General features: G+C 56.6%; 1 long non-coding RNA gene across 6 annotated transcripts in view; it reads right to left on the bottom strand.

Annotated features, from left to right (window-relative positions):
- The window catches only part of LOC112920754 (uncharacterized), a 178,248-nt gene extending 153,630 nt beyond the window's left edge, over positions 1–24,618 (bottom strand). For all 6 annotated transcript variants that reach the window (XR_011999539.1, XR_011999540.1, XR_003235126.2 and 3 more), the window contains exon 1: positions 24,108–24,618. This is a non-coding gene — a long non-coding RNA (uncharacterized lncRNA). The remainder of the gene's footprint in view (positions 1–24,107) is intronic.
- Between the last annotated feature and the right edge of the window lie 1,333 nt (positions 24,619–25,951).

Below are 25,951 nucleotides of genomic sequence, written 5' to 3'. Positions count from 1 at the left end.
TGGGAGAGGCAGACTCAGGAAGGGGGAGGCAGGAGGGAGCCGAAGGAAGGGGACGGCCTCCCCAGGAGCTGAGGGAGACCAGGGGACAGGCAAGCGGAGGACCCGGCCCTCCTGGGCTCGGTGTGCAGTGCTGGGAGAGCAAGGGCAGCAACGAGGCTCCACGCTTTGAACACTGCGAGAGCTTTCCCTGCAAGTGAAGGAGGGTGAAGAGAGGGAGAGGGCACGGCCCCGCGACGGACAGCCCCCCAGGCCTCTCTGGCCTCCGCGAAGGCCACTTCCCGTTGACCAGGTCCCACCGCCGCCCCACCTCCCAACGGCGAGGGAGCAGGGGCCACAGCTCTGCTCCTCTTCCCAAACTCACCACAGTTTCAAAGCAACGGGGACAAGGGATCTCGGATTGTCAAGTCAGGAGACTCAAGTCACTGCAGATGCTCTTGTTATTTAAAAAAAAAAAAAAAAGCACAAAAGTACAAAGATGTTCATGACAGCCTTGGGGTGAGAAATGGAAACCCAAAGACCCAGCACAGGGGACATGCTGAGGCAACAATGGTCACTGACTCAGTGGTCCTCGTGCCATGAAGGATCGTGAACAAGGTACACTGTGACGTGGGTACGTCTGTCGTGTAAAAGTGACGGAAGAATGGAACGGACCCCCCCACTGTGGCTCTGTCACATTGCTGTGATACGGAATATCGGTCGAGCGCGGCAAGGAGACCTCAGACATATTTCATCCCCAGGCCACTGCCAAGGGCTCGAATTTTCTGACACCGTTTCAACGTGTCCCTTGCGTGAAAATGAACAGTAACAGCCTCCGTGCTCCTCGCTGTCACGTTTACCTCCGTGGCGTTTCCCATCACCTCCCCTCCTTTCGGGACAGGACTTCGAAGAGCTCTCCTGGAAGAGAAGCTCGGCCACCCCTACCACAAACGTGGTCGTGTGTATCCACGTGCACGTACACACACACGCACATACGTGTGCACACGCACTTGCATCCTGCAGGGCCACTTAGCAACTCTCAAGTCAGGGCAGTTGGTGGCACTTGGGGCCAGGCCATCAGCGCTGGGAGCACACAGCAGCTCTTCCCTTTCAAGGGCTGTTTGCTCAAGGCTCAGAGCTGCTGAGCAGGGCAGGGCTACAAACAGAGGAAGACTCTTCGATGCCCAGAAGGAATCCCTGTTTTCCATCCCCTCCCACCCGTGCTCAGTGGTCCTTGGAGGATGGGAAGGCAGGAGAAGAGGGGGAGAGAGGGATGCAGCCAACATGGGAACATGGACAGAGGGATCCCCCCGGCGACGCGGAGCAAGGCTGAGACTCCAGTTTCTCCTCCAATTGTGAAGATTTCCACCCCCGACCTTGAACCTGGAAATCCACTTACGGGGACTAACGGTCCTTCGGTGGCAGCTGGGTGCCAGGCAGGCCCAAGAACAAAACTGAAGAGTCTCCAGGTATTTCCAGGACGTGTAGCTCGAGAGGAGGAAAAAAAAAAAGTGGAAAGCAGAGGCCAGGAATGCACCTGCATTTTGCATCCTACGACTGAAATGCCCAGTCTGACCGAAGGGTAAAATGGAGAAAAGGCAGTTTACTGGCCTCGTCTATATGAGACGAAGCCAAAGCTGGTGGTCGTCTGCTGGGTACTGCCATTCAGCAAACCGTGATCCTGGGGTTTTTTGCAGGTATTATAGGGGCGAGGAAACAGAACAAGACGAGAGACGTTGGAACAGGAAAGAGAAAAGGAACACGAGAGGCTACGCTGGAAGGAGGATCAAACCACCTGCTGTGAGATCAGGACTCCCCAGGATGTAACGTGGCCCTGGAACAGGGGCCGGAAAGTACAAGCTGGTGGCAAGGAGGCAGGATGCTGCAGAGAGTGCTGCCAAGTGCCAGGGGGTTCGGAGCAGCGAGTGCTTGGAACACTGGTGGAGAACAGAAGGAAACCCACCGGAGCACCCCCGAGGGATGGCAGTGGGGAAAGCATGGACTGTGTGGCCAGGGGTGCTTGGGGTGGGGGTGGGGGGCTTCCCCAACAGCCCACACCCACCTCGAGGTTGCCACTAGGCATCTACCCCCCTGCCTTCTCCCCCGGATGGCAGCAGCCACAGCCCTGCGGCCTCCCTGTGGCATATCTGTAGGCCACCGGCCTCGGAGCAAGGGCTTGGTCACCTGCTCTGGCCACGCTGTGGCTTTGCCCCCTGTCCCCCTCCGGCCAGCCTGCACCCCTATGCCCTGGCTTCTGCATCCACTTCCTCCTGGCCGTTCCGAGCAGCAGCACCCCGGTTGCTCCCCTATCTGGAGCCGGCGCTACCGTCCACCCGGCCTCAAGCTGTCCACCTTGTATATTCCCTTCCTTGCCCCTCGGGGAGCCTCCGAGAACCAGACACCCCAGAACGTGCTGGCTGAATGAATAAATGGCTCCTCTCTGTCTCCCTGCCTCCTTGGATTGGGGCTGGGGAGGGAGGGAGGGAAAACCCTGAAAATACATCTAAATGGGATTTTATTTTTTTATTTTATTTTATTTATTTTATTTTATTATTTTATTTTATTATTTTATTATTTCTTTTTTTATTTTATTTTATTTTATTTTATTTTATTTTATTTTATTTTATTTTTTTACCTTTGCATAGAACAGCCCTGAGAATCAGCCAGGGAAGAGAAAAATCAGCTGCAGCCATGGGGAGCGTCGGAGAGAGGAGGGAATTTGCCAACATCCTCCCAGATGCTCTCTGGGGAGCAGGAGCGAGGCCATGGGAGGGTCAAGTCCTTCCTGGCTGGGAGGAGGGTTGGCACAAGTTCCAATCTTCCACTTGCTTTAATTGCCAGGAAACAGAGCTTCTCCGTCTGTCATTATGACTTAATTAAGACGAAACCGCCCGGAAGGAGGAAGCCAGGTCCATTAAAGCTGGCTGGCAAGGTGGGGTGTGCAGCTTGGGAGCCCCTGGCGGGAGGCACAGAAGACAGGGCTCAGACCCCCAGGTGGGGCCCCCATCCCTCCCAGCACACCCCCCAACCGGGTGCATGCTTCTGGTTTACCCGTATTGGGGCCTGCAGTTAAGTCTGGGGACACACACACACACGACTCAACGAAAAGTCGGTGGTGGCCCCTTGGCCACTTCTCAGAACCCTCCTGAGTGAAGGAAGCCAGATGTCCTATGACTGCGTGGACACAAGATGCCCCCATTGGGCAAATTTGCAGAGCAGATGACCCAGGGCTGACGGGGAGCAGGAAATCTGGGCCGGTGCAGGGAGGGAGATAGAAATGTCTCGAAACTGCATTGTGGTGATGGTCACACGACTCTACCAATCGACTGAAGTTCACGGAGTCAGACTTTTACAGAGGATGAATTTTACTGGATTTAAGTTATTTCTCGATAAAGCTGATCTTTTGTTTTAAAGGTTGGTGTCCACGTAGGTGGCTCACGGGAAAGAATGAAGCATCATGTTCGGAGCCACCACCTGCCCCCAGGTGCCCAAGTCCTCCGCTGACGGTCCTGGGATGCACAGACCACGGGCTCCCAGGTCAGCTGTCTGACCCTGGGTGCGCTTCTGGGTTTTCTCAGCTGTAAAGTGAGGCTAATAATAGTCACCTGCAGGTGTAATGTCACCAGAAGGTGGCATGTCATGCACATGCAAGTGCCACTTCAGTGCTTTTCCTTCCAAGTTAGCAGGTACTTAAAGAGATCTCTGCGGTGTGCCTGGCCCTGTGTCTGATGCTCCGGGGGACACAGTCCTGTTAGAGAACGTGCTCTGGATTTTCAAGTTTACCGCCTTGTAGATGCACTAAAAAAGCAACTCAAGGTAGCTGAGAATAAAACCTCGTAACCAAGGTCTAAGGAGTCAGGGCTGAAAAATCCAAAGGTCGAGCCACAGCCTGGAGGGGACGGGTCCTCAGAAGAGGCTCTCAGGGGGGCTGGGGGCCGAGCCGGCTCTGAAAAGAGGCCGGAGCCTCAGGGAAGCACACGGCCTTCCAGTCCTGGTTTAAAATCCCCGCTCTGCCCTTCACCAGCCGTGATGGTGGGCAGGACAACACCGAACATCTCAAGCCTCATCAGTAAAACCAGCTGCAGAGTGGAATCCCTCCCAACGTTGATGTCAGGAGCAGTGACGCTGCACAGACAGAGCCCGGCACGCAGTAGGTGCGCAGTTACCATCTGGCATCTGTGCCTTTAAGGAGAGGCAGCATGCGAGGGTCAAGGAGGGGGAGGGGGGAGGCAGGGGGGAGGAGGAGGGAGGAGGGAGAGGGAGGACAAGGAAGAGGAGGGAGAAGAAGGAGGGAGGATGAGGGGGAGGATGGAGGAGGAGGAGGGAGGGAGAAGGAGGGAGAGAGGAGGAGGGAGAGAGGAGGAGGGAAGAGGAGGAGGGGGAGGAGGAGGGAAGAGGAGGAGGGGGAGGAGGAGGGAAAGAGGGAGGGAAGGGGAGGAGGGAGAGGGAGGAGGTGGAGGGAGAGGAGGGAGAGGAAGAGGAGGGAGGATAAGGGAGGAGGGAGGAAGAGGGAGGAGGAAGGAGAAGGAGGACCCCTTAAAACAGTGAAGGAGCCCCCCCTAAACGGGGCAGACCCCAAAAGATGGGGAAGACAAGACGATTTCCTTCAAGGCACAACGGGTCCCCCTCGGCACCGTCTCAGCCGCTTCATGAGGCGGATGCGTCATCAGCAATGATGAAAACTGAGGGCGGCCCCCCAGGGTGGGGGCAGCGTGCCCGGCCCAGGGCTTGGGGCCTGCAGGGCCCGTGGGGGCTGGGCCAGGAGAAGAGCAGGGGAGAGCCCCTGGAGCGAACCCCGTCCTCCTTGCACCACCGCCGGCCTCCTGGTGACACGGGCAGGGACACGCTGGCTTCTCCGGGCCCTCCGTGAAACACAAAACATACTGATTTAATGATGCAAACTCTCCCGCAAGGTGATCTGCTGACAGGTGGTGGGAACCACACCAGGTGTCTACGAGGGAGCACCGGCCTGTAGGGTCAACGGGGCCCCACGGGCCATCGGGTGACCCTGAGGCAAGTCACTTGACTTTCCTGAGCCTTGGGCTCTGCTGCTGCAAACTGAGGACAAACAAAGCCCTTGCAAGGCTACGCAGCCTGGTGCTTGGAGCACGACGGCTGAGCCCAAGAGCTCGTCCGGGGGGGCCGGCCTGCCCCCTAGTTGGCCTCTCTGCATCCGACCTTGCTCCTCGGTAAAACCCGGATGATGGCTATGCCTTCCCCACGGGGCCACCGTGAGGACCGTGAGCGTGCATGTTTGTGCACCCACATGTCTGAGCAAGCTTCCACGGGGGCCCATCTGGGCATGGGTGCCCGCGCGCCTCACCGCGAGAGGCGCCTGAACACGGACCAAGCTAGTGTGTTAGCAAGTGCCCCGACCACCCAGGAGTGTCAGCACAGAGAACCGACGGCGCAGAAACTCCTCTCTCAAAGCGGGGTGAACGGGCCCTGGTGTGATGCTGACCCCCTGCCTGCCCCCCAATGTGCCCCCCCGCGAGGAGTGGCTCAGAGCCAAGTGTCCACACCTACCACCAGGATTCTCCATCACGGCTCCTGCGGGCAGGTGGCTGGCAGTCCAGGTGACCCAGCTCCAGGCTCCTGGGGGGCCGTGAGGGCTGCCGTCCTGGGAACAAGGCCCCTCAGCAGAGAAGGGGCCATGCCACTCTCCCTCTCCCCGGGACTACTGCACCTGTGGGCCCCACGAGCTGAGGTCTACAGCCAGGTGGGGGTCTACAAGCCCCTGTGGCTAAAAACCAAGAGGTCGGGGTGCCTGGGTGGCTCAGTGCTTGGGCATCTGCTTTGGCTCAGGGTGTGATCCTGGGGTCCTGGGATCGAGTCCCACATCAGGCTCCCCACAAAGAGTCTGCTTCTCCCTCTGCCCGTGTCTCTGCCTCTTTCTGTGCGTCTCTGTGTCTCTCATGAATAAATAAATCAAAAAGAAAAAAAAAAAAACAACTCCCAAAGCAAGAAGGCATTAGTTAGAAACCAAAGTGAGTCACTGGGTTTGGGAAGACCCGTCCACAGAGGACTGCAGGGCGTCTGCAGAAAAGACGCAGCTGGGCAAGTGCACAGGGCTGGCCATGGAGGGTCCGAGGCGGAAAGCACTCGAGCAGGAAGGTCTCTGCACGGCCCCCTGCCGCCCCCAGACACCCAATGTGAGGCCAGGTGAAGGGCGCCCCACCCCTTGTCCCCACGTCCCCCAGGGCCTGCCTCTACTGGGAGGGCTTCTCTGCTCGGTCAGACCCCCCCTCCCCGCATCAGGCTCAGTGAAGGAAGCAGAACCGCAGCCCACCAGGAGCCCCCAAAGGAAGACAGAGCCCTCTCTCCATCCGCCCTCCCAAACCCCAGGGAGACTCTCATGCGGGATCTTCTCTCGGGCCACCCTCACGGAGCAGAGCAGATGAGGGACCGATTCCCCCAAATCTGGCCCAGAATGCAAACCATCAGGCCAGCCACCCCGCCAACTCCCACGCCGCTGGCCGTCCTCGCAGGGGCCCAGGACCCCGACACAGAGGCTGCAATCCGTCCTGCGCGGGAGTCCTCCTCGCACGCCCTCTCCCTGCCTCCCCGTCCCTCGCTCGCCCTGACCTTCCTAAACAAAGGTGCTTTTCTCCCCTGCTCCTCGGGGTCACCACATTTTCGTCAGACCTGTGCTTGTTTTCTTTCTGCTTGGGCCCATCTTGGCTTGCCTCCCCAGGCACCACCGTCCCCTGGAGACAAACCCCGTATTGTTTTCAGGGACCTAATAAATGACAACACTCCCCCACCCCCTGCCACTTACCCCACCAGCCCGCCCAGCTCCCCCTTTGCCCGGTGAAGCCTGCCTTGTACTACGTGTGGCCCTCCCCGCCGCCCCCCTCCCACCCCGACGCAAGAACAGGAGGCTTATGTCCAGGGGAGAGCGAAACCTGCCCGGACTAAGGGCACCTCCCAGCCGCATGTCGTGCCGTGAAAGGTGCAGTCCAGGGCGAGGCCACGGGGGTGGGCAGCTCCAAAACCCAGCCCCCCGTCCTCCGGTTCAGGCCGAGAACCAACGGGAACACACAGACGTGGCCCTTAACAGTGCGGATGATAAAACAGGAGGATGCGCGGTCCATTTTCCAAAACGCACCTCTCATCACCCAGAAGGCTCCCTCGCCCACTGAAAAAGTCAATGCCACGAGGGATTAAACCGAGCACGGGCCGACTTTTTTCCTGGTCAAATTGATGAGGTCGACCAGGCATGCTCTGGGAGGGCATGTGGGTGCCCAAGGAAGGTTGATCACCGGTTTAAAAAATAAAAAAAGGCTTCTGAGCTGCTTGAGTGTGGGCTGCGTCAAGTGTGCAAGAGCAATGAGCCAGTGACAGACACACGTCATCCTGCTTGAACATAGACCCGCACGTGCGTTGTTCCAAGCCTCCAAAACAATCTCCAGAGCCTCCAGCTTTCCTTGGGTGTGAAAGAAGCCGGAAGGGGACAGCAGCCCCACCACCCTATGCCCTCAACCACGTGTTCCGAGCCCGGACCTCACTCTCGGTGCTGCCTCGTTGACCAAGCACCCAGCAGGGCCGACACAAGAGCTCAGCCACCCAGGAGACCGGCATCTTGACTTCTGATCCAAGTTGACTCTCGTACCCTTCCCTGCTGTTGGCCTGGCTGCCTGGGGCCAATGGGTTCCGGCATTTCCACTGGTGGCAAAGGTCCCACCCTCCTCTGGGCAGGGGTCGAGAGGTGGGATGACATCCTACCAGGGCAAGAGTGACCCGGGTCATGGGGAAATGTGCACGAAGAACCAGGAGACAGGAGAGTCCGTGCGCACACCCAGGCACACAGGGCCGCGGGTATGCCCATCGTAAAACATGTGGTTGCCTTATTTCTGGAGCGGGATGGAACTCTGGGACACATCCTGGTTCTCTGCCTACGACATAAGCCAAGGCTCAGAGAGGCTCGGCAAGCTCTCCAAGATCTTCCTCCTGGGAGGCGGCAAGCTGATACGGAGACCCTGGGCCCAAGACAACGTGCGCCCTCCTTTAGATGGCCCATCTGTAGACGGTGGCACCGAAACCTCGATGCTCTACGTTCCAAAACACTCACCTGGAGGAGATGAGGGCTCGCGTTGAGGCAAAGGTAAAGATATAACCAGGGCACACCCACCAGCGCCGCTGCCCTGCCCGGAGTGACCCCGATCCCCCGGCCCCATCCAGTGCTAGTTGCCACTGTGGTGTGAATGTTCCCTGGAGATTATTCTGGATCCCATGGCTGGTGGCGACTTCAGGCCGGTGATGCTCATTTTCTCCATCCAGTCCTGGGAGCCTGGTCCAGGAACACACCAGGGATGCAGAGGCCCACCCTCCGACTGTCCGAGATGGGGCTGTTGCTTCTCCTTCTTCCCCACCCCACCCGTGCCCAGCGCCTGCTTCTGAGACCCACCCAGCCTCCTCTTGCAGGAAGTCCACCTGCAGAGCCCGGAGCTCCTGCTGTCTGTCTGCAGAAGGTCAGGTTCTCACCAAGGTGGCTCCTCCATCACTTTAGTCCCAGCGACCGGGGGCAACTGTCGCCCTCCTGGTTCACACTGTAGGCAGCCTCAGTGGGGAGCCAGTGGCCCATGGGCAAGGCAGGCTCCACCAGACGAGCGGAAGGCCCAGGAACCTCCTGCCCTGGGATGCGGGTCCCCTGATTGCCCCAGCAGCCGTGATCTGTGAACAGGGACCTCACCTGGGCCACGAAGTCCTGCTGGGAAGGCCTCTCCAGCTGCCGCTGCACCCCCACCCGGCCTCCCGCAGGCACCCACTCCCGGGACGGGCAGACATGAGACACAGGCCACCTGGGAATTTCAGGAGCCAACCCTCCTGCCCTCCCCTCCTCTCACCCCGCCAACCCCCACCACCAGGGTCCACCACCCCAAGGAAAGAAAAAGGAGACAGTCACAGATTTAGGGTTCAGGGGGGCGCTGGGAACAGGGTTAGGGATCCTCTCTCTCAAGACATTCGTGGGGAAGGTTCCTTCTCGACCACAGCTCCCTCCAGCAAGGGTCCTTAACTCAGCTTGTCTGCTGCAGCAGCCAGGTGGGCAGCAGAGGCTCCAGCCTCTCTGCTGTCTCCCCGCTAGGAGGGGGCACCTGTGCGAGACGAGCACTCCGAGGGCGCAGGGTACGAGGGGCACGAGAGGCTCTAATGCACAGGTTCGCTTTGCAGTGCTTAAGGAGCAGCTTTCCAGCCGGAGCCACATAAAGGGAGCGAGGAACAGCAAAATCCAAACCAAAGCCAGGCCAGGAGGCGAGGGCCCGGCGGCACCAGCACCCTCACGCTGCTGACCCCGGCACCCTCAGCTCCTCCCCTGCACCCCCTTGAGCTGTGCGGGGTCCTCCTGCTGGGCAGCGGGCAGAGGCTCGAGGCGCAGACACCCCCCGCTTGGTGATGGGAGGCCCGGCGCTGTCCTCTCGGCCTACGTCCCAGGTCTGCAGAGCACTCAGTAGCTGTTCAACTAACAAGACTCCGATTCCAATAACCAATCACGGAAACCTCTGGCTTACATGACTGAGTGAAAACGTCTCGCCACGCACAACAAAGGCTACGCCCGAGTTATGGCAACGGCCACACGTGAGGGGCCGGGGGTGCCCGCAGACCCCCAGATGGGGTGCATGCACGCAACCTCGCCCAGATGTGCAGGCGCATGCACACACAGCTGGGGCCTGGCCCACCAAGTGCACAAGCGTTGCCCTATCCAAACAGGCTGAAGAAAGAAACCAGGGATTCCTCTTGGCACAACCAAGGCGAATCCGCCCAAGGGTTTCTCGGGGTGCTGCAGGGGACAGCCAAGGTGGTTCCAGCAGAGTCACAGCCCACTGTCCCCTGCTGAGTGTCCCCCTAAAGATAAGCTGATAAGATAATGGCCCTGGAGGCTCTCCACTCCCCCCATCCCAGCCCCACCACAGACCCCTCCTCTGTTTGCTCAGACCCCTGCTCTCAGCACAAAGTCCCTATTGGTCTCCCCGCAGGGGTGAAAATAAAGGGGGTTTTGTCCTTCTCCCCGCGGGTCTGAGTGAGTTTATCTGACGCTGCAGCGGGCTTTGTAAGCTGAGTGTCCCAGGATAAACGCTCCCTTAAGAGTTGCTTGGCTTGGGACAGAGGGACCCTCTCCAGAGGAGAATGGGGAGCTTGTTCCGATGGTCTTTTAATATGGGGGGCGGGGTGTCACGGAGGACAGGCCTCCAGCAGACTCTCACAGAAGGGTCTCTGTCCCGGGGCTACAATGCAGGGAATTCTTAAAGACACAGATGCAGAAAGGAAGAATGATTTTTTTTATTTTTTTTTCCTCCCCTCCTAGGAGGAGGGGAGGGTGGGGAGGGAGGGAAGGAAGAGGGGGTGTGGCGAGGACTTCTCCCTCCCAGAGCAATTCAGGTTATTACCAGGCAGCTCTGCCTCCAGGACGACAGAAATGCAAGCAGGGGGAGCAACTGCTGCAGAGCAGGATTCTGGTGGCAGGGGGGCTGTGAGCCCTGCAGTGGTGTCGGCCTCCCAAAGCCAGGTCGGGAACCCCCAGCAAACAGGAATCTCATTTTTTTTTAAGATTATATTTATTCATGAGAGACACAGAGAGAGAGGCAGAGACACAGGCAGAGGGAGAAGCAGGCTCTATACAGGGAGCCCAATGCAGGACTCGATCTCAGGACCCCAGGATCACACCCGGAGCTGCAAGCAGATGCTCAACCACTAGGCCACCCCAGCGTCCCAGAAATCTTATTTTTACCGAAACGAAGGGCCTCCATTCTGTCGTCGTACTAAAAGGATCAATCCCTCGAAGGCAGTTTGAGTCCAAATGTTGGCTGTGGAAAGCGGGGAGGAAGGACACCCCCAGGCCCTTCAATAAATAAAATTCTCTCCGGCCCCGGGGGCGAGGAGGGTAATTTACTCCCCTCGTTGTTGTTGTTGTTGTTGTTTTTTAAATAATAAATTTATTTTTTATTGGTGTTCAACTTGCCAACATACAGAATAACACCCAGTGCTCATCCCTCGTTGTTTATTATGGTCCAAGGTCACCCTAGCTTACGTCTGAAGACATCCCAAACTGTCATCACAAGTGATGTTTTATAAAGAAGGGCCCACGAGACGGCTGCGTGTTATTTCGTTTATAGTTTCACGGAGCCCTTGTCCAGGAAGCTGTGCAGTCCGTACGGCAGAAAGAGCTGGAGCGACACGTCCGCCAAGAACAATCGGGCGTTTCTTCTTGCCCACCTTGCTCCCGCGCATCTGCCGAAGGCAGCAGGGGAGACAAGGAGACGCCCTCTATGCCGGGATTAATCAAGGAACCATCAAGTGTACACTCGAAGGTACACAGGCAGGAGGCTGAGGCCCCGAGATGTGGTAAAACCTGCCCAAAGCCACAAGGCAAATTAGTAAAACCAGCCCCCTTGCCGAAGCCACCAATTCTAGGCACAAGGGACGGACGCATGCAACGGCCGGGGCCTCTTGGAGCAGAGACCTGTACCCCCTCCCCAAACCAAGATGCGTACCCATCTTCCCAACGCAACGTGTCTGGGGGGCCTAGCCAGTCCATGGGTGCAGCACCCAGGGCCACACACAAAGGGCAGAGTGGCGTGGGCCTCTGACCTGTCACCTCCCCAAGATATAAACTGCTTATACCGGAGTCGGCCTCAGGCCAGGTGCCGTGAATGGACGCTTCTGATTGTGCCGAAGGAGAAAAATCCACGTATGTGAACCAATCACCGGTACATGTTACATTGTCAGTCATGCAGACATGAGGGGAAGGGAAAGATTGGGTAAAAGCAAAAACAGAGAGTGAGTTTAACCCGAGGAATGACTGGACAGCAATATTGGATTCTAGGGTCCCCCCCCCCCCCGTGAGTGTCACTAAGTACAGGGAGAGGGACACAGCCCCTCGGGAAGGTAGTGGCTAGCAGGCTGCCGGGAAGAGTGAGGGCTGAGTGAGACGAGCCCACTGCAGACCCCAGGAAGGAGGACCATCGAGGGCACCTCACTGCACCCCAGTGCTGTCTGTCCACTCAGGCCAACAGAGCTCGGGGGGCTGGTTACACTTGCCTGCACGTCCGAGGACACAGGCCACCTTCACATAGTCACCGCACTTACGCCAATGGAAGCCCAATATTGCGCTTCCCAAATCCTACCCTCTGCAGCCCAAGCTCTGGGCTTCTGAGAAGAGAACCCAGAGTGGACTGGAGCTCTGGACTAGAAAGTGGAATTTTTTTTCTCCCAAGTTATATCCAGCGACATTGGAGCAGAGAGACAATGGCAGCCGAAGCAGACAGAGCTATGAACATGCTCTCTCCATTTCTATAATGTTTACACGGGTTTTTTTTTTTTAAGATTTTATTTATTTATTCATGAGAGAGAGAGAGAGAGAGGCAGAGACACAGGCAGAGGGAAGAGCAGGCTCCATGCAGGGAGCCCGACGTGGGACTCGATCCCGGGTCTCCAGGATCACACCCTGGGCCGAAGGCGGCGCTAAACCACTGAGCCACCCGGGCTGCCCCTGTTTACACAGGTTTTAAGCCAAGAAGGGGCGAGCAAAGAAGTGGGAGGAAGAATCCAGGATTCAGTCCACGCGATCTGCAAACTAGACACACCTCGACTGCCACCCCTCCCCAACCCCAAGGCCACACAGGCTCCATTCTCCACTTTCCCAATGACATCCTGTGAGCAAAGGACAGAGCGCGTGGTGGCTAACGGGAGCGCGGCCCAGATGGGGCAAGGATCTCTCACCTGCCCTTAAACCCATGCGGAGGTCACGTTGGCCCAGCCCTGGACGACTCTGTCCAGTTTCCAAGCACAACATCAGAAGGGCAGGCCGAGCCGCAGGTGTGGTGTGAAAGCTCAGCTCAGCTTTGAGCTCAAGGAGTAAAGCGCACAGAACACCATCCGGGGGACGAAGTGTCACAACCCTTCAACACAGCATTTCCATCGGAGGCCTCCATCGTGGGCCAGTCTGCCTCCCTGTCCTGCTCAAACGTGTGCACCCAACCTCATAAGGTTCCTCTAGCGAGGATGCTAGACCACCCCTGAATCACCGCTCTAAATGCCAACAATCACAGGAGATGGAAAATGCGACAGGACTCCCCCTGGGCTGGGCGGGCCGAGGCCTGAGCATCCCTCCCGGGATTTCAACAACACGGGGACTGATGACGTCGACGCACGCCCGAGACACGGGCATCTCCTAAGTGCACAGACTCAGGACAATACTGGAGGGAAATGCAATGGCTTAAAAACAAAATAGACCTGCGTCTGGATCCCGACTCCACCCTTGCCAGTCGGGAGCTGGTGCGCAATGACTTGTAGCTCTTCCAGCGGGATTTTACACCTGCAGGGAGCAACGGGAGGACGGCGAGACAGGAGGGGGAACGCAAGGAAAGGCCTGGAACCTGGGGAGCAGTTAGTGATCGTGTTTTCCTCAGGGTAACTCTAGGAGATGAACCTTCCCATTAATTTGGTGTAAATTTGTTTTAACCCTTGACTTCACTGAGAAGGGAGAAGGAAACACTGTTTTAAACTTGCCCGTGGTAAGGAGGAAGAGGGGAAGGATGAATCATCGCTATCGAGATGTTATCAAGTCCATGTGTGACTTTTGGCATTTTCCAAAAGAAGCTGGGACGCAAGCTGGCAGCCAGAAGCCAGGTGAATGGAGTCATGTGCCAACCTGGAAGCAGATCAAGGTTGGGCTCCAGGCGGGTAGGGTGACTTTGGACAAGTGACTTAACTCTTGGGAGTCTCAGCTTGCTCGTCGATTAAATGGGGGCAATACTGAACGAAGCAGCTAGCGCACGTCCTAGGACATGCGTCACTTGAAGACACGACAATCACCCCTCTCCTCCACTGCACCACCCTTCCTAAAGAGGCTATTCACACTCCAGCTTCAGAGCAGAAATAATTTATCGTCATGACAATGAACCTTTTTCCTCACAATAACAAATGAGGCCAGCTGGGAGCACCTGCCAGGACAGCATGGCTGCCTTTAAGAGCTCACACGACCCATGAGCATGAGTCACTGCTCCCCAGACAAAGCCTACCTGTGTAATGTGCGGACAAAGCAAGCAAAGAGGGCCCCCACCTGGAGCTCAACAGCCTGGAGAGCAAAGCCATCCCTCTAACACAGAGCCCCCAGAACTGGGCCACAAGCTGGCACCTGTACCTGTGAACACATTGGAGCCGTCTACATCAGTCCACGTGTGTGGCTGCTCCAGGTCGAGCCCTCTGTCTGGTCTGACTGGGTGCTCAGTCTCCTCCCCAGGAGCTCAGCGAGAAGCCTGCACAAACCCACTAGCCCTTGTTCCCATCACTGGGCTTTTCACACCAGGAATAGGACAGGATTTGCCTCTGCCAGGTAGGCCAGGAGCAACATCCCTAGTCTGGAGGTGCTCAGAATGGGGGAAGGTGTTTTCTTTCTTTTTAAAGGAATCTCGGGCAAGAGCTGCCATTCCAAGCATCAACTGGCTATGCAGGTAACAGCCCTTTCATGCAGGTAAATGAAAACCCAGCCGTGAGTGATCCCCTGCAAGGCTGGACTTGGAGATCCCAGAGCCAAAGCCCTAGCTCTCTGATGGAGCAAGATGATGTCCCCTGAAAAAAACAGACTCTCGGGTTCAGAGACTCAAGAGGGAAGAACTCGTAAGGTTCATCCATTTGACACCCGTCATTGAGCATTACCATACCTTTCCACCACCCTCCTAGGTCCCTAGCTAGACAGTGGGAAACACAATTAATTCCCTGCCCACCATTCATTCTGGTGGATTATCCACTGGTCCAATTCATTCGTAGCAAATCTGATATTTCTCTGTATCCCGCCCTGCTCCTAAGGCCCTAATTTCTGTCTGCACATCCCAGTGGCTCTGGGGAGGGAAGCTGCCTCGACCCACAGATCAGCTGTGAGGCATGTGACCAAGGACAGCTCATCAGGGCATCCCACCTCTTGGCCAGATGGATCACCTCCCAGGGGTGAGCTCCCACAGGGTCAGCCCTCTCAAAAGCTGCGATCAAGGCATTCTCTTACTCTGGGTCTGTGGAGGGAGGGGTCTGCAAATACTCCTGCCTTTCTGCTTCTACTGGGGAAGTAAAACACAAGAATGAAAAGAATTGAAGAGCGCCTAGGTGGCTCAGTGGCTGGGCGTCTGCCTTTGGCTCAGGTCGTGATCCCAGAGTCCTGGGATCGAGTCCTGCATCAGGCTCCTTGCAGGGATCCTGCTTCTCCCTCTGCCTGTGTCTCTGCCTCTCTCTGTGTGTCTCTCATGAATAAACACATAAAATCTTGAAAACAGATAAAAAAGGAAAAAAAAGAATTGGAAAAAAAAAAAGAGAGAGAGCACAATCACTCCCCAAATCACCCAAAAGCATAACGCATAGACTCTCCAGTCAAATTAACAACCCAAAACTTGATTATTTAAGCCCATTAGAATTGGTTTCTCTGCGATTTGCAACCAAAATCACTCAACCTTAAAATAGATTCTTTTTTTAATGAATGAGGAATAGAGCCCAGAGGGGCCCAGTGACTCGTATAATGTCACAAAGATGTTGGTGACCGGGCCAGGATGGGACCCCAGGGTTGGGCACGTGTTAAGACCCGAGTCTGAATCACGGCTCCATCCTGCAGAGCTCTGGCGTCTTAAGGACATTGCTTAAAGTCTCTAAACCTTTTAAACCTCCGATGTCAGAGATGATGATGCCCACCCACAAGCAGGCCTATGAGGATGAAGAAAGAGACGCTGGAGCCACCTGCTCCCAGCCTGCAGAAGGTGGGCTTCTCTCTCCTTCCCAACATAACACTGCTGCTCTGCCAGCCGGCACGGGTTGGCGGCTGTATTTGTTGAACCCTTACCCAGGGAGGCAGAAGGAACAGGGCAAGGGCCTGCTTTAGGGCACAGGTGATATCAAATGACCATTCTGACCCCCACCCATGAAGGCAGCCACACAGGCATCTTCCCCAAGTCAATGCCCTACAGACAGATGCCAGGATGACCAGGGCAGAGAGAAAGAATCTGGAAACGAGGAAAGGCTTTAATTCAAGTACAACATGAGGCGGGTGGAGGAGGAGGACAGGATACAAACAGGTCAGTGGAAAGTGACCAGAAAACAATTCCGGGAAAGGCGGAAAAGCCCAGTGGCCAGGGTGGAATTAGAAACTGGGACCATCTCAGCTCTTTGGTTAACCACATTCCTGGTTTCTACTTAAGAAATTTAATTAAAAACCCAAACATCTAAATTTCCCAGCTGGCTTGCCAGGGGCCACGGATGCCCTCAGATTCAGAGAAGCCTCTGCCAGGGTGACCCTAGGGCCACTAGACGTGTCCTGTGTGAGTGAAGTCAGAAGAGGAAGGGGTCACAGGCCGGGGCCGGGGTGGGGCGATGCCATAGGCAGGCACCTCCTCCCTTCTCCTCCCAGAGAGAAGAAAGCCTCCTCCTCGAGCTTGGGACCACTCTGTTCTTTCACCCCATCCACAGGAGTAAGAACTTTGGTTCTTGTTGCTTCGTTTTAAAAAATAAAAAGAAACATCAGAATGAAAAAAAAAAATTGAAATGAACTAGAACCACATTCATGATGCTTCCAGGGACACGAGGTCCCTTTCTGTCTGCAGATACAATCGGTCCCCAGGCCACTAAGACCACTTCCTGCAAACACCTAACCCCCGCTGAGGCTGGATGCACGCTGGGGATGTCCAATAACCAACCGGAAAAGAGTGAGCTTTAGGGGATCACACACAGTTTCAGGAAAAAAACCCGAAGAGGGAGCTGGGCAGCTGGGCATTCTGACCCAGCCTCGAACCAGGGCTCTCCACGGGAGCCGAGACAGAGATCTATCACGGCACCACGGTGCTCCAAAAGAGGTTTCTTAACCCATGTGGCTGTGCAGAAGAGTTTCATAGAAAAGTTAATTATTTTTTCCCCAAAACAAAACAAAACAAAAAACCACGGCCAGCAAACTTCATATATGAAATCTGGCCACCTAAAGAAGGCTCCCCCTGGAGTTCCCTCCAATGGAGACACCAATCTCCATCTTCCCAGCACCCACCCCCACCCCCATTGTACCAACACTTCCAAAATCCTCCCTGTGCACGGTGTGTGCCAGGTGAGGAGTCAGGGGCTGGCTCCTCTGGGTCAGTGCCCACCTGCGTCACATCCTTCCCTCACCTGTGCCTTGATAACCTCTTCCGTAAAATGGGGAGGACACCTGGCTGTTTCGCCGGGTTGGGGGTGGTACCAGACGCGACAGGGACACAAAACCACTTGGAAAAACTCCCAGGCAAATAATCAGGATGGAAAGAACTCACTAGATCATCAATCCTTTTAATGCACAAAGCCGACTTGGGCCGAGCGCTGCCCACGTAAACCCCACTGCTCCTCATTTCCCCGGGGTGCTTAGCTCCCAGGGAAGATTCTCCCTCGGAGAGAAAAGGAGATCCACAGGCATCCCCGAGTGTAAAACCAGGGTGGGAAACAATCTCACCGTGGGGTCGGCCCGCCTTTATAATTAAAGTGCCACTTCACACTCGGTGGCATGGCTGTGATCAAAAACAAAAGCCAGGGAGTGAGTGGGGAAATCCAAACGTTTCTGCCTCGCTGCTGGTGGAATGTGAAATTCTGCAGCTGTTGTGGAAAACAATCCGATGCTTTCTCAAAAAAAAATAAAAGAAAAGAAAAGAAAAAGAAAAAAATCACACATGAGATGACCCTAGAGTCCAGCAACCCCACTTCTGGGCATAGGCGCAGAAGACCTGAAAGGGGGGACACCAACAGGTTATTTGCACACCCATGGTCAGGGCGGCAGTGGTCACAGTGGCCACGAGGCGGAAGCAAATCCAAGTACCCATCGATGGACGGTGGATAAACAAAATGTGGTCTCCGCACGGTGGAAAGGTATTAGGCTTTAAAATGGAAAAGAATTGGGACACCTGTTACAACATGGGTGAGCCTGGGGGACGTGATGCTCAGTGACGTAAGGCAGACACGGGAAGGACAAATGCTCGGTCCCCGCACTTCCGCAAGGTCCCTATCGATGGAGACACCAGAATGGGGGCCGCTGGGGTGTGAGACAGGGGGACAGGGAGTTGGTGTTGGGAGGGCGGAGAGTCTCGGTCGGGGCTGCTGACCAAGCTCTGGAGACGGATGGATGGTGGCAGGACGGAGAGGCAGCGTGAGCGCCGTTAATCGCACCCATAAGAAATGGTTACCCTGGTAAAATCTGCCACCATAACAAACAAAAGGTGAAAAATGTTTAAATTAGCTAAGGGAGGGGGACGCCTGGGTGGCTCAGTGGTTGAGTGTCTGCTTTAGGCCCAGGGCGTGATCCCGGGGTCCCGGGATCGAGTCCCGCATCGGGCTCCCTGCATGGAGCCTGCTTCTCCCTCTGCCTCTGTCTCTGTGTCTCTCATGAATAAATACATAAAATCTTTAAAAAAAACAAAATGAGCTAAGGGAGGAAGGTAGGACAGCCGAAACAGTCATGGTCCCGGGAGCTCCCGAGGCCTTCACCCACACACTGAAGGTTGGGCCCCCGAAGGCCAGGCTCTCGGAGACCCTCCCTTCCACGCCCAAAGCGCCGCAGAACCTTCCTCCGCAAAGTCAGCGCAATCAAGCCGGCTTCCCGCCAACCCGAAGGCCACGGGAGAAGGCGACAAGGGGCTGCGGCCGTGTCCGAGGAGGCGTCCAGCAGGCACTCAGCACCTGCAGAAGTTGGGAGGCAGGGCGTGTGCTGGCGAATGACGGGCCACGCGTCAACGGTGAGGGTAACGGGACAGGACGGTCCCTCGGTGGCTCCAGCCGGGCGCAGGCTGACACTGGGGGATCTCGGGCCGGCGGAGACGCTCCGTCCTGCCCCGTCCCTCTCAGGCTTCCCGGCCAGCCCAAGGAAAGCACAGACCACTCTAAGTGGGACAAGGTCACCCTGCAGGACATGCAAGGGGGCTGGAGACCACACCACCAGCTCCCCATAAGGGCCATTTCCCAAACGACGGTGGGGCCTGGGGAGGCGGTGGGCCGGGGGGTTGGCGGGGGGAGACTGAAGGTCTGACTCATCTCTGGGGACCCAGAACGTTATCATCTGTCCCAACGCAGCCACTTCTGTCTCAACCAACTGCAAAAAAAACACCTGGTTTCGAGATTTCTATGTGAAAACCTGTACCGACAAACCAAATGCGGGAGGAGGCGATGATTCACATCACAAACAGAATGCTTAGACAGAAACCAGCCTTTTCAGCATTCCTGCGCTTGGATGCTTCCTCCAGGCCTTTCGCACGTCACGTGACCGACCACGATTGGTTCCGTACAGACCTTCCTCCAGGTGCAAACCTAGTCCGCAAAGCACGCGATTCTGAACAGGGCGTCTCTAGCCAACGACACGGATCAAAGTGAGCACATTCGTCCAGGACCCTCGTCTTGCCCGTGGAAAGCGAGCTGGGAGCATGTGCCACGTGAAGAACGGGGGCTACCCGGCTGCGGAGGACCCCGACCAGCTCCGTGGGGACGGTGGACATTGCCTAGGACGACAACGTCCAGAAACAGGAGGAGCAATGGTCTGCGTGGGTCCGACAAACAGAAGCAGCGGGAAGCTGCCTATTGCGGGGCCTCTTCTTCCAAGCTCCCCGGGAACTCGCAAACCCGGGGGGAGAGCCTGCAGATCTAAGTCGTCCCCAAAACCCACAACTGCCCATCCTTTATCATCCACCCAAACACGCCATTCCTGTCCTAACCAAGCACAAAGGATACCTGATTGCCAAGACTCAGATTTCAAAAGATGTACCTACAGACCAAATAAGTGCACGTGGGGGCCCCGGCCTGGTGGAGGTAGGCCTGGAAGGCTTCCTGGAAGAGAGAAAAGATCTTTTGGTGGCTGGGTAAGCTTCAGCAGGAGGAAGGGCTCAATGCTGGGTTTTGCTGGCCAAGAAATCAGTCAACAGCCTGATCCTTAAAGTGTCCATCTGTACTGGAATGGCCTGGGGAGCCTGTCAAAAATGCAGACCCCCAGCCCCCACACATACCCAAACAGAGCCTCTAAGGCAGGGGAGGGCAGGATGGCTGCTGAGTGCTCATGAAGAGTACTCCTTCTTCTCAAGTTCCCCAGGCAATCCGTTCTCGTGCAAACCACAACTTGGGGAGACTGGTGGAGCGGCCCAGCCAACAGCCTGGACCGGGCCCACGTCCAGCTAGGGGACAGCAGAGGCTCCTGAGAAGGGAGGGCCCACAAGGAGTCACTGAGGAGAGGGACAAGGCAGGTGTAGACAGAAGAAGCTGTTCCAGAAGTAGAGGCAACATCCCCAGCCCATCTCCCACCAAGACTTCCTGTTATGCTCCTCGCCGAGCTGCCAGGTTACGGAAACCGTCTGGGCCGGTGTGTGTGCACAGGGGATGGTGGGGGGGGGGGAGGGGCAGGGAGGGAGAAGATGAGTATCCTCCAGAGCTCAGGAGGTCTAACAGGAAGGCTGGAAGGGCTTCAAAGAGGAGGAGAAACATCCACGCTAGGCGACCAGACCCCCAACAACACCCCCAAAACTCTCTCTGGACAACTGAAGTCTGTTGTGTGGAGACTCAAGTAACTCAAAACTTCCTGATCCCGAACAAACATCACCTGCACTCGCTCTGGGCAGCCGTCCCCAGCAGGAGGGGACGGCCCTAACTCGAGCGTACGTAGGCTGTTGACGACACTGAGGCTAACATGGTCTCTGCTGGAGGCGCAGAAGGGCCTCGGCCGTGGGCTTCCTCGCTGAACGCAGACCTTCCTTCTCTCATGCAAAGACACTCGGGCCTCCATCCACATCAGCCACTTCCAAAACCCCTTTGGGCTGGCTCTCCGCAGTCCTCTTGGGTGAAAGAAGCCCCCTAAAGAAAAGGGGGATCACTCCCTGGCCCTTGGGGCTGGGCAATCCCCAAAATCCAGTCCGAGGTAAGAGTAGAACCCATTGTTCTTTCAAACCTGCCAAGATAACCAGGAAACACGGCCTCTGCTGGGTCTGCACACTTAGCAGCCCGGCACACCTGCTACCCGGGCCGGCGTGAGTCACCCACACAGGCATTGCACGCCGGACTTGTCAGCAGCGGATTCGGTGCTTGGCGGCTCGCTCTCACGCACACCGGATGTCATCCATCCACCTACCCCTTGGAAGACGTGTCCGGACAGATCAGGCTATAACCCAATTTTTACTCAACGACTCACTCCCAGTGGAGGTGTCGGGGGAAGGAAGGAGGGGTACACAGAGAAGTTTCCTGCCATTCCCGGCGGGGGGTCCCCTTTCCTCTGGGCCCCATCGGGTCTCAGCGGCTCCGCTGGCCATAAATAGGGAGGGACGAGGGGCAAGTCAACCTGGGCAAGAAAGTGGAAGAAGTCTCGACTCAAAAACCTTCTCCGGAATAAAGACGCTCTGCTGAGCTGAATAAGGCCTAGTGTTCTCCTGTACAGCACAGCGTCCGCAGTTAACAATACTGCATTGTACACTTAAACATTTGCTAAGAGGGAAGATCTTCTGGTAAGTGTTCTTATCAACAAAATAATAATGATAATAAAGAGGGTGGGAGGGAACTTTTGGAGGCAACGCAGGTTTAGGGCCTAGGCTGTGGTCAGGTTCTCACGGTGTACGCTCATAACCGAGCTCATCAAGTTGTATACGTTAAATTCGCACAGCTTTGTGTAGGTCAATCACACCTCAATAAAATGGTTTAGAAAAAAAAAAAAAAGAGGAAGAAGAGCATCTCCTGAATCCCTCTCAACTCCCACTTTTTTTTTTTTTTTTGTTACGTCAGAATTTTCTGCAATGCAAGATTCTGAATCGGCTCCTGAGCCCGGTAGAAGACATCAGGGGGACCTTTGGAGAAATCGGAATAAGGCCCAAAGCGGAGTTCAAAGTAGTCTGTGAATGTTAATCCCCTGGCTCAGACCACCTCGCTGTGGGGATGAAAAATGTTAACATTCAGGGAAGCGGGGTGAAGAGTATAGGGGAACTCCGTGTACTATTTTTGTGACTTTCCTGTAAATCTAGATCTCTATCAAAATCAAAAGTGAATTCTTTTAAAAAAAGAAAAAAAAAAAAAAGGACAGCAGTTTTAATGCAGCCGCCTACTAAATGTTCACCTGTGGCCTTGCTGAAATAATTTACAAGGTAGTCGTGGACGCAAAGCATAAGTTACTCTCATGCCAATGTTGGCCTCAGGAAAACCGAAATGAACGAAACACTGCATTTACTCAGCAAGTGTCTTCCCAGCGCCCACTGTCTTCTGGCTCCCAGGTGCCAGAAGGTGTGTGACAGATTAAGTGGGGATCTCTTCCTCCAAGCCCAGCTCCGAAATGTCCACCCAGAGGGGCATTTCTCCAGCTTCAGACATGACTCTGACTTAAAGCAAAGACAGTGATTTCTGGTAATTTTCCAAAGGAAATAATCCAAAGGGTGGACAAAGCTTTGTGTAGAAAAGATGCTCACCGAGGCTCTACTTCTAAGGATAAACATCTAGAAATACCTTCGTGTCCAACAAGAGGGGAATTGTCAGATTAGGATTTGATGCCGGCAGAGGAATACAGCCATTACCTGGGGAACTGTTCAAGCAAAATCGAGAGGAAAAAAGCAGTAAACAAAGTGTATACACTGCAGGGCTTCAGCAATGAGGAAATGCATCAAACTGCCAGCACTACTCGGAACTGGGTATTTTTTTCCTGCTTTTTACACTTCTTTTGTGGTTTTCTTTTACATTTTAAAGATTTTTTTTTTTAATTTATTCACTTGAGAGAGAGAGAGAAAGGCAGACAGAGCCCCAGCAGGGGGAGAGGCAGAGGAATAGGGAGAAGCAGACCCCACACTGAGCAGGGAGCCCGATGTGGGGCTCGATCCCAGGACCCCGAGATCATGACCTGAGCTGAAGGCAGACCCTTCACCGACGGAGCCACCCAAGCCCTCCAAAGAAGAGAGAGAACACGGAATACTTTTAAAATCGAGTGAGGTGCAGAGGTGGAGCTGTGCGTGAATGGCGGGACAGTTTAATATTTCCTCTCTGGGGGCGGCAGGGGGCTGCCAGGGGGAGAGGGTGGGGATAAAGGCCACAGGAAAAGCTGCTGCGCCAACCTGAGCATTTCCAGGGACCTGGGTGCAGCCAGAGGCACAGGCTCCGGGGGGGAGGGGACAGTACTAACACAGACCACCTCTTCTCCTCCTGCGGTGCCTGGCCCTCCCTCCTTCCCCCCGCCCCCAGCAGGTGCTCACTGGAGGCACAGCACCTGAGAACACCCCCAGGGAGGCCCCCTCGACAGCTTCCAGAAGTTGTCTTTGCAGGAGGGACTTCTGGGCTGGAAATGGATCATCACGGACAGGCTGCCAAGGTGGGGGTGGGGGGGCGGGGGAGTGAATCCGACATCTGGGAAAGCATCACCAGGAAGCTCATCTTGGGGGGGGGGGGGAGGAAGGGGGGTGTCCTGGAGTTGAGCCCTAGTGGCAAGGAGGGAGAAGGTAAAGGAGACCCCCGCTTCTCTGCACATCAAGACGGACTAGCTCAGTCATTCATTCGACAAACATCCATTGGGTCGCCCACTCAATGACAGGCACGGGAGCTGCCCCAAACCGTGGCCTGGGCGGCCCACACAAAAGGACGAGGAGAGGATGCAGCTATAGATTAAGAACTGGTTTGCTTTTAGCTCAGGGTTCAAGACTAAGCCCCCTCCCCACGCTGACCTGGAACCCGGTGCATGCACGGTGGACGGTGGACGCGGTGCCCCGGGATCCTGCCGTCTCCCATCCTTCGGGAAGCCTTGCCCACAGCACCCTGGGTGGGTGGCCCTGCAGTAAAGCCGCTCACCCAAGGCCCGGCCACAGGGACCTCGGGAGACGCCGCAGCCCCCGCAGTCTGGGTCGGCGAGGCCGCAGCGCTCCCTCCCGGGGTAACGGGCCCGGGGCGGCCACGAGGGCGGAGGTTAGGGCGACGGGCCCCCCCACCCCCATCCCGGCGGAGGGTCTGCCCCGCGGGGGGCCGCCCGGAGGGAGGCCGAGGGGATGTCTCTGCAGAGATGTCAGTGCCAGAGCAGAAATTTCCGTGCAAACCCCAAGAGCTCCAGAAAGCGGCGCGGGGGTGGGGGTGGGGGTGAGGGTGGGGGCGGGGGTGGGGGCGGGGAGAGAGGAGCGCACCCAGACCCCCTCCCTCGAAACGCAGGGAACACTTACCTGCCAGGTATGCGCCCCGACTGCCAGGTGGGAGGAAGCAAGCCCAGGATGCAGACGAGGTCGCGGGGTGGGGGGTCGTCCGAGCCCGGCTGATGCACACCAAGTAATCCACGTTAGGGGGTCCGGAGCCCCTCGCCCCATTCCCCGCACTTTCCACCCGAGGCCAGCCCCGGGCTGCGCGCTCCGGCCGCGCGGAGATGGCGGGAGCTCGCCGCGGGGGTCCCCAAGCGCCGGGGTCTCCCCGGCCCCGGGGTGAGCGCCCCCCGCGCCCCGGAGCTCCAGGGCGTGCAGCCCGGATGCCGCGCCTCGCCCTCCTTTGCTGCGCATCGCCAGTGCGAGCCCCGAGGTCCCCGCCGGCATCCCCTCTGCAAGCCCGGGACAGCGCCCAGGGCAGCTCGGCCCGCGGCCCCGGGCTCGTAGGTGCGCGGGGCCGGGGAGGCGGAGGGAGAAGCGCGGAGCGGCGGGCGGGCGGGCGGGCACCTCCTCCGGGGTCCGGCAGCTCCGCGCGCGCCCGCGCCGCCTCCGCGCTCTGCCGGCCGCCGGGCCATTCGGCCTTTATATAGCAGCCGGCCCGGGGGCGTGGCATGGGCGTGGCATGGGCGTGGTCGGGGCGTGGCATGGGCGGGGCAGCCAGGGAGCCGCACTGCTTCCTGGGAACTGTAGTTCCCTCCACCCCATCCCAGCTAATGCACAACAGCTGTAGGCATGATTGCGGCTCGCCGGCAACAGCTGTGCCCCCTTGCGCCCTCCCTTCGCAGGTAAGGCTGGGATTCCCGCCTCGCCTCGCTGTCAACTCCGTTAGATCTAGGCTGGTCCTTGATGCACAAGGTGGGGGGGACCTCAAGCCCCCTAAACGCCTCCCGCGATGAGAAGCCTGGAGTCAAACCGAGCTAAGGTTGCAGTCCCAGCCTGCCATGAACCGCCCGTGTGACCTTCAAGGAAGCGTGTGACCTGCAAGGCTGCAGAAACTGAAGCCTGATCAAGAGCATGGCAGCTCCTCGGATTCTTCATCTGACGCACAGGATATTAGAGTTTGCTTCCACCGGGTTGTAGAGGGAGGTGACCCCTGCACAACGCGGCCTGATCTCTCCACCTCTAACACGAACTGTAATTTTCTAACGCTTGTTAAGTGCTGGGCAATTTTGGTTTCGGGGTTCCGCTCCTGCAAACCAAATGCCACCTTGGGACCCTCCTAGAATAAAATTCTGGAGCTGCCATGGCCTTCATCAGGCTTCAGTTTCTGCAGCCTTCTCCTGGTGTATGGGACACCTGAGCAGCTGCACACCCTGGGAGCCAAAGGGGGGAGTCTTCCCTCAAGGAGCGCACAGTCAAGTGAGAGGCGACATCGACATCGCAGTAACTATGTGGACACGCAAGGGGCTGTATGGACCAGGGCACCTTACTGTGCAAGGGGGGGTGGGGGGGGGGCATCCGCCAAGGCAGCCAGAGGGCTGGTGTCTGAGTGGAGTCTGGAAGGAATGGGTAGGAAGTAGCCAAAGAGACACGCAAAACACGAAACAACAAAGGCAGGCAGACAGCTGGCTGTGCGGAGAAACTGTGAGGGTATAAAAGAAGGAAACGGGGAGGGAGACTCACTGCAGAGGAGGGGAAGGGTCTTGTATTAATTTCCTAGGGCTGCTGTACAAACTGGGTGGCTTAGAGTGACAGATGTTTATCATCTCAGAGTCCTGGAGGATTGTTACAGTTTTGCATACGTGGGTTCCTATCCACACACATACCTCCTTGCTCCCTCGGCTAAGAGGATGTAGAGACAATGACCCCCCAGCAGTAATGAGCATTAGATCCGTGGTTTGTTTCTCATACCGCTGTCCAATAAGAGGAAC

This window comes from Vulpes vulpes, chromosome 2 (genome assembly GCF_048418805.1).
Source record: "Vulpes vulpes isolate BD-2025 chromosome 2, VulVul3, whole genome shotgun sequence".
NCBI classification, from domain to species: domain Eukaryota; kingdom Metazoa; phylum Chordata; class Mammalia; order Carnivora; family Canidae; genus Vulpes; species Vulpes vulpes.
This window is presented reverse-complemented; position numbering and strand designations above follow the sequence as displayed.